Below are 12052 nucleotides of genomic sequence, written 5' to 3'. Positions count from 1 at the left end.
CCGAGGAGGAATCCTGTGCCCTCCCTGGTGGGGCTGCTGTCAACTCGTTCCCAACTGAGTAAGGATCCCTCCCTCGTCCACTCACAAAAGCTCTTTCCCACCTTAGCAAACCCCATTACCTTCTAGCTTCAAAATGCTGTTTGTGTCTCTCCTTGAGTTGAATCCAAAGTAAGGGGACGGGATTGGGACTTAGTTTCCACTACTCACTAGTTGTGTGCTCTTGGGCTTTAGCTACCCTGTCTGTTCAATGGGGCTAATAGTGCCTGCCTGTCTCCACTGTTTCGTGGGGTTGTTGGGGGGCTCAAATCAAGTAATGAATGGAAAAACATGTGATAAACCATAAGTTGTTTTATTTTTGTTTTCCTTCTGTTCTGCCATGAGTAGTGCTAGGCAGCACCCACTAGTCCGTGTCACAGTGTTCACTGAGAACCTGCTGTGGGCTAGGCACCACAAGATGGTTACAGAGGTGACTAACAGCCTCTGTTCTCAGGGAACTCACTGTGTGGTGGGCAGAGTGGATGTAAACAGCTAGCTGAGATACGAGTCAGCATGTAATTAGTGCCATGGGGATGTATGTGCTGAGAGAGGTCAAACAGGGAGGGATTAACTCCTGCTGAAGAATGGGAGAAGGTTTCATAAATGGTTTGGAACTGGGCCTTGAAGGACGAGTAGAATTTTATTACCAGTCAGAGAAGGCAGGGAATGCATTCCAGGCATAGGGATCAGTGGGTGCAAAGGTAAAAATGTTCAGGTATGTAGTCCAGCATGTCTGAAGGTGGGGTGATTGAATCAGAGAGGTGGTAGCCCCGCACTCCCAGTTCTTCAACTTCATGTCCTATCTGTCTCCTTCTTCACCATATACTGTGTGGACCTGCTTTCTATCACTGAAACACAGTAAATACATGGCTTCTCAAGACTTTTGTGCTAGCTCTACTATGCCCCTTCCTCATTTTTCAAGCCTTAGTTCAAATGGCCCCTCTTCAGAGGCATTCCCTGCCCACTGTAGCTAATATAAGTACCCCCCTCCATTCTCTATAATATCATTCTATGATAAAGGCAGCCGCTGGGGTGGAATACAGGGACATCTCCCCTGGGGAACTAGACATTGGCTTCATGAAGAAAGTGACATCTAAGTGAGGCCTAATGGGAAAATAAGAATTGGGCAGGGGCAGGAGAGAGAAAACCATTCCAGAGCAGAGAGAGGTTATGTGCAAAACGAGAAGAATCAAAAACTGAAAGCATTTTGATGTGACTAGGGCTCGAATTTATGAGAAAGGCAAGAGATTAGGTGAAAGAAGTCATAACATCTGACGTTTAATTAACATCATGTTAACTGTGTAACACTGGCACAACTTCACATGTCATAACTCATGTAATCCTCAAAATAACTTTCTGAAGTCCGTACTATTACCCCCAATTTACAAATGACGAAACTGAAACACAACATCCTGCCGGAAGTCACATACCTACAAAATAGCCAACTGTGGGATTCCTGGATGGCTCAGCGGTTAAGTGCCTGCCTTCAGCCCAGGGCGTGATCCTGGAGACCCAGGATCAAATCCCACGTCAGGCTCACTGCATGGATCCTGCTTCTCCCTCTGCCTGTGTCTCTGCCTCTCTCTCTCTCTCTCTCTCATGAATAAATAAATATAATCTTAAAAAAAATAGCGAACTGTCTCCAGAGTCTGTGCTATTAATGCCCATACCAAGTAGTCCTGTGTTGTCATTTGTGATGTGATTTTCCAAAATGGTGAAAGACTCTTGGTAAAGTTCTGAACAACACAAAGCAACCCAGTAATTTTATTCATAAAAAGGACAGGTTAGGGACGCCTGGGTGGCTCAGTGGTTGAGCATCTGCCTTTGGCTCAGAGCGTGATCCCGGAGTTACCAGGATCAAGTCCCACATCGGGCCTCCTGCATGGAGCCTGCTTCTCCCTCTGCCTATGTCTCTGCCTCTCTCTCGCCCTCTTCCTCTCTCTGTCTCTCATGAAAAAATAAATAAAATATTTTTTTAAAAAAAGGACAGATTATATTAAGTTTGTGCAGAAATAATCCATGCTTGTACTCCCCTTTTTTGATAATGTGACGGGCCAAGTACCTGGGAGAACTTCTCCCCCAAAACAACAAAAGAATAATATTGAAAAATATCTTAAGGGATCCCTGGGTGGCTCAGACGTTTAGCACCTGCCTTCGGCCCAGGGCGTGATCCTGGAGTCCTGGGATCGAGTCCCGCTTCGGGCTCCCTGCATGGAGCCTGCTTCTCTCTCTGCCTGTCTCTCTCTCTCTCTCTCTCTCTCTTTATCATGAATAAATAAATAAAATCTAAAAAAAAAAAGTAAGGAATGCAAAACAAAGTAAGCAAAGGCAGGGTTTCTAGAAAGAGGTAAGTAGAGGGGTCCCTGGGTGGCACAGCGGTTTGGCGCCTGCCTTTGGCCCAGGGCACGATCCTGGAGACCCGGGATCAAATCCCACGTCGGGTTCCCGGTGCATGGAGCCTGCTTCTCCTTCTGCCTGTGTCTCTGCCTCTCTCTCTCTGTGTGACTATCATAAATTAAAAATTAAAAAAAAAAAGTCATCATTATTAAAAAAAAAAAAAGTTTAAAAAAAAAAAAAAGAGGTAAGTAGAACACTGAGGCAGGTTTTTGCTCTAGAGACATTTGCCTAACTGTGTGAACCTGAGCTTTTGCCAGTGGCTCATGGAAAAAGGAAACAACTCAGAACCTCCTCAACAGGGGATTTTTAACAAAACATTCTCCTTCACAAAAATGAGACCCCCAAAGAAGTACAGGGCTCTATTTCTGGTAAGGGTGAATCATAAATAAGCCTGTCTCCTCCTCCCTTGGGTATAGAGTTAATGGATATAGGTTATAGGCTTAGATAGGGTTGTGTTTTTTTTTTTTTAATAAATGGAATTTTCACATGGAATGTCCAATCATGAGCCATGAGGAGCCCAGGATAATTCTTAGTTGTGTGGATGCGTCCCTTGCAGCATTCTAGCATCCCTGACCCCTGCCTACCAAATACCTATACCACATCCTTATCATTGTGATAAGCAAAAAAGCCTCCACAAATTTCCAAAATGCCCCCATGGAAAACCACTGCCCCAGAGTACACTGTCAAGTTGACAGGAGCCAATCTATGAAGGACTTTATTATCTGTTATGAAAAGTTAGATTTTTTCTTCTGGGTGAGAGAGAAACCAATTAAAGGTTTAAGTGGGGTAGTGCCATGACCCCTTTTGCCTTCTAGAAAAATCTCTCTGACCGTAGGATGGAGGATAGATTAGATGGGGCCAGATCAGAGGCAGAAACACCTGTGGACAAGAGGCTGCTGTGGACATCTAAGAGAGAAGCAATGGTTGCCTACGCTGAGTGCCAGCTGGCACCAGCTGGACACAAAGACTTGGGAGGCAAGGCTGCCTGTCTCCAGAGCCAAAGGGCGCAAGTTCCAGTTCTCCCCACTACTGAATGGGGTAAGACTTTGAGCAATTTATTCAACCTCTACCATCCTCAGGCTTCTCATCTACAAAATGGAGATAAGACTGTGGAATGTGTCCAAAGTGTGTTCACACTTGGAAAGCACCCACTAATCTTAGCTATGATCATTATTAGGTATGAGCAATAGAGATGGAGAGAAGTAATTCTAGAGATATTTAAGAAGTGGAATGTGAGGGCCAAGGATAGGGAGAAGCCAAAGATGACTCCCAAGCTTCTGGCTAAACTCCTGTGTGCACGTGATACCAACACTTAGCTTAGAGAGGCCAGGGCTGTGAATGAACCTGAGGAGCCTGGTGAGGAAGGAGGCAAGAGAAGTCCAGTGGACAACTGCACATTTGGATCTGGAACTTAGAAGAGCAATCCTGGCCATTTGGGACTCCTAACCTATGGTACCTACTTTCCAAAGATGGCCCCTATCAACCCTCGTATTCATCAAATCAGGGCTGACCTGTGACAACCTTTATTTACTGCAGCAGAAGTCATGCTGTACCAGGTACAGGACTAAGCTTTAAGAAGACCTGGCAGCTTACAATCTTGCCTTTGGGACCCGTAAGCTCTCACATGATAAATCAACTACTCTGCCACAGAGATCATCTGGAGAGAGAAGCTTGGACATGGAGAAAGAGAGGTCCAGCCATCCCAGTATTCCAGTGGTGCTACTAGAGTATGAGACAAGCAAACCAGCCATCTTGGACATTCTAGCTGCCATTAGACTTCTGACTGCAGCCATATGAGATCCCCCAAGTAAGACAGCAGAACTGTCCAGCCAAGCTACTAACAAGCTGGTGGATCACGAGAAGTTATAAAACAGTGGTTGTGGGCGGCCTGGGTGGCTCAGCGGTTTAGCGCAGCCTTCAGCCCAGGGCCTGATCCTGGAGACCCGGAATCGAGTCCCGTGTCAGGCTTCCTGCATGGAGCCTGCTTCTCCCTCTGCCTGTGTCTCTGCCTCTCTCTCTCTCTCTCTCTCGAATAAATAAATAAATAAAATCTTTTAAAAAAATAAAACCGTGGTTGTTTTAAACCACTAAGTTTAGAATAGTTGGTTATGCAGCAATAGATCCCTACACAGAATGAAATTGATGAAATCTAATCCCAGGTGTATAGTGAGAAGAGAAGAAGGCTTAACACAGAGCCAGGGCACCCCACATGGAAGGACCAAGCTGAGGGAGAAGGCTTATAACGGAGGCTGAGATAAATAGGATGGAGGGAAATCCTGAGAGCATAGTGTCCTGGAAGTGGTGATAAGTGCTCAGGAAGGAAGAATGGTCAGAAATATCAAATGCCAGTGAAAGAACAGTTAGATAAGTGTCCCTTGGATGCAGTAACATGGGAATCGGTAACCTTGACAAGAACAGTTTCAGTGAATCCTGAGGGTGGACACCAGATGCAGTGGGTTGAAGAATGAAAAAGCAACAAAACCAAACAAACTGGAGTTATGGTTTGGGTTCTGTTTTTTTTTTAGAATTACTTCTATTGACCTGGGTGAATCTCACAAGCATGATGCTGAGAGTGTAAAGTTACTGAACACTATACCTGGGAGGACAGTATTTATAAAAACTTTTAAAACATGGGAATATTAAAAACCTTTAAAACTCAATAATAAAAAGACAACCCAATTAAGCACTGGGAAAAGGACCTTGAAGTGAATTGAACAGTGTCCCCCCCCCCTCAATTCACGCTAGCTTGGAGCCTCAGAATTTGACCTTATTTGGAAGTAAGGTCTTTGCAGATAAAATTAGTTAAGTTGAAGTCAAGCGGATCAAAATAAGGTGAAGTGGATTAGAGTGGGCCCTAAATCCAATGACTAGGTCTTTATAAGAAGAGGAGAGGACTCAGACACACACAGGGAAGAATGTCATGTGAAGACAGAGGCAGAGATTGGAGTGATGAGTGTACAAGTCAAGCCAATAAAGTTCACACAACCAGAAACCATCTTAATAACTTTAAAATGAACAGTTGAGTGGGTTTCAGTATATTCTCGATATTGTGCAACCACAACCACTAATTCTGGCATGTTTTCATCACCCAAAAAGAAACCCTATACTCATTAATGGCCTCTCCCAATTCTCCTTTCCTCCCATCTCCTGTTAATTGCTAATCCACTCTCTGGCCCCTGGCAACCACTAATCTACTCTCTATCTTTGTGCCTCTGCTTATGCTGGACATTTCCTATAAATGAGAATCATACAATATGTGGGCTTTTGTTCTTGGCTTCTTCTACTTAGCATAATGTTTTCAAGGTACTTCCCTGTTGTAGCATATATCAGGACCTCATTCCTTTTTCTGACCAAATAACATTTCGTTTTATGGATATACCACATTCTAGTTTATCCATTCATCAGTTTGAGTTGTTTCCACTTTTTGGCTGTTACAAATAATGCTGCTATAGAATACTCTTGTACAATTTCTTTTTGAGGTGATGAACAAGTTCTAAATTTGATTATGGCAATGGCCACACAACTCTGGTTATGCTAAAAGCCATTGAACTACACTTTAGTGTATGTGAAGTATATCTCAATAAAATGGTTACTCCCCAATGTAAAAAAAACCTATATTGTTTTGAGATTATATGAACACAGAAAAAGTTTATGGAAACATATGGAAATGACACCACACTCATGAAACTGGTTGTCTCTGGGGAGAAAGGAAGGGGATGTGACAGGGGATGGGTACCAGGGACCTCATCTGCAGGGCATGGTTTTATTTCTTAAGCTGGATGGTGGAGACATGGGTGTGCATTATATTAGTCTTTAAACTTTTTGCACGATTGAAAAATTATACAACACATTTAAAATGACTTTTTAACACGAATTGGGATAAACAGGATATTTGCAAGATGCAAAAATCACCACATACTAACAACCAAGAGAGAAAAAAAAAGTGTATCTTTTTCATGGAGAGATCTAGCAATCCCTCCTTGACAAACTCTACCATCACTGATGTGAGCCAACCTGGCATTATTTGCCACCTGGTATAATGTTATTAACAACATCACCTATATTCTCCTCTAGAATTTTTAAGCTCCAGAAAACCACTAGAACAAACTATGCTGTCCAATTTCAGAGCCACTAGCTACATGTACATATTGAATAATTAGAATGTGGCTAGTTCAAATTGACATATGCTGCAAGTATAATATGAACACCAGGTTTCAAAGACTTATTACTAAAAAAGGTAAAATCTCTCATTAGTATTTTTATATCAATTACATGTTGAAATAACATTATTTAATATATATTGAGTTAAAGAAAATATATTATTAAAATTAATTCACCTGTTTCTTCTTACTTTTTAAATGTGACTATTAGAAAAATATAAATTACATTAGAGTGGGTGAAAGTAGAAGTGAACAAGAGCATGGGGAAACAATCTGACAAGTCAAGAATTTGGGACATTTTACAAGACATTTCTACTAGACTTCGAAAAGTCAATGTCATTGAAAAAAAAAAGAGAAGAAAAGGAGCTAGTCTATATTAAAAGAGACAAATGGATATAAGAACCCAATGCAGGGATCCCTGGGTGGCGCAGCGGTTTGGCGCCTGCCTTTGGCCCAGGGCGCGATCCTGGAGACCCGGGATCGAATCCCACATCAGGCTCCCGGTGCATGGAGCCTGCTTCTCCCTCTGCCTGTGTCTCTGCGCCTCTCTCTCTCTCTGTGACTATCATAAATAAAAAAAAAAAATTAAAAAAAAAAAAAAAAAAAAGAACCCAATGCAATGAATGGGCCCTGATTGGATCAGGATTTTTTTTTAAGATTTTTTTTTTTTTAAGTAATCTTTAGCCCCATCATGGGGCATGAACTCAAGACCTCAAGATCAAAAGCAAGAGTCATGCTCTACTGACTGAGCCAGCCAGGTACTCCTCTTTTTTTTTTTTTTTTTTAAGTTTTTAAAAAGATATTTTTGAGACAACCTGGGAAAATCAAACAGAGACTAGATATTAGGTGATATTGTAGAACTACTACTGACTTTCTTAGGCATGATAATGCTGTGGTGGATATGTAGGAAATTGTCCTTATTCTTAGGAGGTTCCTGCTGAGGCTTTTAGGAGTGAAATGATATTATTTGCAACTTACCTTCAAATAGCTTGGCAAAAGAAAAAGTGTGTGTGTGTATGTGTGTAAAGAGAGAAGAGGGAGAAAAAGTGGGAAAGAGATAACAAAAGCAAATTTAGCAACATAATTATAGAATATAGGAGGTTTTAAGGATATTCACTGTACTAATCTTTAAGATTCCTGTGTTTGAGTTAATTTGAGATGAAAAGTTGGGGGAGGGGCACCTGGTTGGCTCAGTGGTTGAGTGTCTGCCTTTGGCTCAGGTTGTGATCCCAGGGTCATGGGATTGAGTCCCACACAGGCTCTCCACAGGGAGCCTGCTTCTCCCTCTGCCTGTGACTGCCTCTCTCTGTGTGTCTTCATGAGTAAATAAATAAATAAATAAATAAATAAATAAATAAATAAAATCTTTAAAAGAAAGAAACGTTGGGGGAAATAAGACAAAATAAAAAAGAAATGAATGAGAGATGAGGATGTGGAGACAATCCTTTCCAGAAGTTTGGCCTTGAACTGGAAGTGACAGAGGGGACAGTAGCTGGGAAAGGCCTGCAGGGTCAAGGAAAGTGTTTTTAAAAATAGGTAGTTGAGAAGGTTTAAATGCTAAATGGGAAAGAGTCACCAGAAAGAGAAGAATGAAATATACAAGCTATTCTGGTCAAACTTCTGACTCATGCCTGGGGATAGACAGTATGAGAGATTCAATATTCCCCCGGAGAAATACTCTACCCTCCTCCCTGTCCCCAAGTGTAGAGAAAGTAGTCTTGGTGGTGACACCTAGTGGATTCAAAGGGCACTACTTACGTTCTTCACTCTCCTATACACCTGATGGGAGGGCATTGTATTGTGCTGGTCCTCTGACCACTCCAGATCATTTTCACCCTTTTGTTCATTGTTAGACTAGCCTTGGTTGTGCAATGCTACTAAGTGAGTTCGTCTTCTCCCCACACAGCCCACAGAGCCCTTGATCACATCTCATGTCTCGACCACTCTCCGCACAGGGAGGCAGAACTCAGGCATAGTGGAGAAAGGGACCAGAAAGGATAGTCTCTCCACCCCCTACCTATAGTCAAGTGGCCACTGCAGCCTGGTGAGTGCAAGATGGACATTTCTCAGTTATTCAAGCTCTGGGGATTGTGTAGATAAACAGTGGGTTCCGGAGTCAGAATAACAGTTCAAATTCTTGCAAGCTGTGAGACTTGGTTTCTTTGTACCTGATGAGAAATTTCTCATGATCTCAGTTCTCATCTGGAAATTGAGACTGGTAGAACCAACCTCTTTGTTGGAAATTAAATAAGAGAACCTACACAGAGCCAAGCATAGTGGGTTGGGCGAAGGACACGCTTCCAAATGTCAGTCCTCAACATCACTCCTGAAAGGAAGCAGATGACGGAGGCGTCTGAAGATGGCAAAGATGGAGACAAGGAAAATAACCCATACCACTTTCTCTGTCCTCCCTGGGGTAGAGAAATGGGGACAGAAAGAATTGGCCCCTAGAATCCTGCCCCAGGGCATGGAGTCCTTCAGGGTGGGACCAGAACCCTTTGAGGATGCCAGAACCTGTGCAGCCCTCACACATCTGGATCCCCTGGGGACCAGTCCAGCAGGGAAGCACTGAGCAGTCTGCTTGACTGGAGTGGTCATTGATGAGCAGTGCCTCCCAATGCCTCATACCCGACTTTCCACTTCCACTCTTTGGCCATCAAACCTGTTTTAGGGGAACCTGGGTGGTTCAGTGGTTAAGCATCTGCCCTTGGCTCAGGTTGTGATGCCGAGGTCCTGGGATCGAGTTCCTCATGCAACAGGCTCCCGTGGGGAGCCTGCTTCTTTCCCTGCCTGTGTCTCTGCCTCTCTCCCTCTCTGTCTCTCATGAATAAATAAAACCTTAAAAAAAAAAAAAACCCTGCTTTAAGTCCTAGGTCATGTCTTTCAAGAAGCTTTCTTTTATGGTCCCCCACCCCGTCCCCAGACCAGTAGTGAATCTCTTTGCCTCAATCCCATCTTGTGTCTTGTCCACTCTTACAGATACTATTTCAACCAACCTAATTTATTCATTCAGCAAATACGTATTGAATGCCTTCTCTGTGCCAGGTACCATTCTAGGCTCTGGATAGCAAACAAGACATTCATGGAGCTAAGAGCTGACATTCTTGTAGGACAGTAGGCATGAAGAAAATACACAAAGAAGTAAATATGATGTCAGGGAGTGATGAGTACCTTGAAGAAAATACAGGGGGGTAGGGGAAAGAGGGGGGGTGGGTGAGATGGGATCTGCATGATCAGGAAGCTCAGGAAAGAGCAAAGGTGATTCCCTTAGACAGGATTGGGTGTTAGTTTAGGAACAGTAAAGCAGTCAATGTAGCTGTTGAAGAGTGAGAGGAGAGGGGGTAAGTGATGGGGTCAGAGAGGAAGGATTTTTATTTATTTTTATTTTTTTTTAAATTTTTTTTTAAATTTATTTATGATAGGCACACAGTGAGAGAGAGAGAGAGGCAGAGACACAGGCAGAGGGAGAAGCAGGCTCCATGAACCGGGAGCCCGATGTGGGATTCGATCCAGGGTCTCCAGGATCGCGCCCTGGGCCAAAGGCAGGCGCCAAACCACTGCGCCACCCAGGGATCCCTGGATTTTGATTTTTTTTTGAAGATCTTATTTAAAAAAAATAAAGATCTTATTTATTTATTCGAGAGAGAGAGAGAGAGGCAGAGACACAGGCAGAGGGAGAAGCAGGCTCCATGCAGGGAGCCCGACATGGGACTCGGTCCTGGATCTCCAGGATCAGGCCCTGAACTGAAGGCAGTGCTAAACTGCTGAGCCACCCAGGCTGCCTGGATTTTGATTTGTAATGTGTCATCAGCAAGAGATTTTAATTTGTAATGATCTGAATGGTTTTAGTTGAAATATCTACAGTGAAATGTATAAATCTCACAGCTTAGTGAATACATACACACATAACTACCCCACGTCAAGACACAAAACATTTTTGGGGGGCCTGGGTGGCTCAGTTGGTTTAGCGTCTGCCTTTGGCACAGGTCATGGTCCCAGGGTCCTGGGATCGAGTCCCACAATGGGGAGTTTGCTTCTCCCTCTGCCTGCTTCTCCCTTCTTCCTCTGCCTGCTGCTCCCTCTGCTTGTGCTCTCTCCCTCACTGTCAAATAAATAAATAAATAAATTATTTTTAAGAAAAAGATTAAAACATTTTTATCACTACAGAGGGCTTCTTCATGCCCTTTCTGTCAACATTCTCCCATTCCCATCAAGTAACCTCTATTTTTACTTCTATCCCCATAGGTTAATTTTGCCTGCTCTTGAACTTCTCTTAAACAGAATCCCACAATTTGTAGCCTTATGTGTCTGGCTTTTTTACTCAATATAATATTTGTGAGATTCATTCATGCAGGTAGTAGTTGTCTGTTCTTTGTTATTGCTATGCAGTATTCCATGGTAAGAATATACCACACTTGATTTATCCATTCACCTGTTGAAGGCCATTTAAGCTTTTTCCAGTTTCAGTGTCATTAATAAAACTACGATCACTAGGGCAGCCCGGGTGGCTCAGCGATTTAGTGCCGCCTTCAGCCCAGGGTGTGATCTTGGAGACCTGGGATCGAGTCCCACGTCGGGCTCCCTGCATGGAGCCTGCTTCTCGCTCTGCCTCTCTCTCTCTCTCTTTCTCATGAATAAATAAATAAAATCTTAAAAAAAAAAAAAAACCTACGATCACTATTGTCCATGTCTTTCGGCAGACATAAGCACTGATTTCTCTGGGAAGTGGAAATTCTGGGTCATAGGTTAGGTGTACATCTAGTTTTAGTAGACACTGCCAAGCAGGTTTCCAAAGTGGCTGTACCAATTTATACTCTCGCCAATGGTGTATAAAGATTCCAGTTGCTCCGCATCCTCACTGATACTGGTATTGCCAAGTTTTGTTTTGTTTTTAAGATTTTATTTATTTATTCATGAGAGACACAGGAAGAGAGGCAGAGATATAGGCAGAGGGAGAAGCAGGATCCCCATGGGAAGCCTGATGCGGGACTCGATCCCAGGATGTCAGGATCGCAACCTAAGCCAAAGGCAAATGCTTAACCGCTGAGCCACACAGGTGTCCCTGCCTGTTTTTAATTTTAGCCATTCATGATCTGCTTTAGGTTTTTCACAGAGCAATCTGGCTACAGTGTGAGAACCAAGTGGTTGGATCAGGGTTGGGCTGGGCAGAGGAAGCCGAGACACCAGGTAGGAGGCTGATGTGGTCATCCAGTGGAGGTTGGCAAGTAGTCTGCACTAGGTAGTAATAGAGGAGTGATAGAGAAGTGGACCAGCCATGTTCTGGAATTGGAGCTGGCAGGACTGACTGATGAGATGAGGGAGGGATGAGAAGGAAGCCTCAAGGCCAAGTCCTGCATTCTTGCCTTGAAAACCTGGGTGGGTAGATGAGAGGACCATGTTCTGAGATGTCGAAGACAGCAAATAAGAGATGTGTGACAAGGGGAAGATTAAGGGCTTCT

Source organism: Vulpes lagopus, chromosome 12 (assembly GCF_018345385.1).
Source record: "Vulpes lagopus strain Blue_001 chromosome 12, ASM1834538v1, whole genome shotgun sequence".
Classification (NCBI taxonomy): domain Eukaryota; kingdom Metazoa; phylum Chordata; class Mammalia; order Carnivora; family Canidae; genus Vulpes; species Vulpes lagopus.
Note: the sequence above shows the minus strand (reverse complement) of the source record.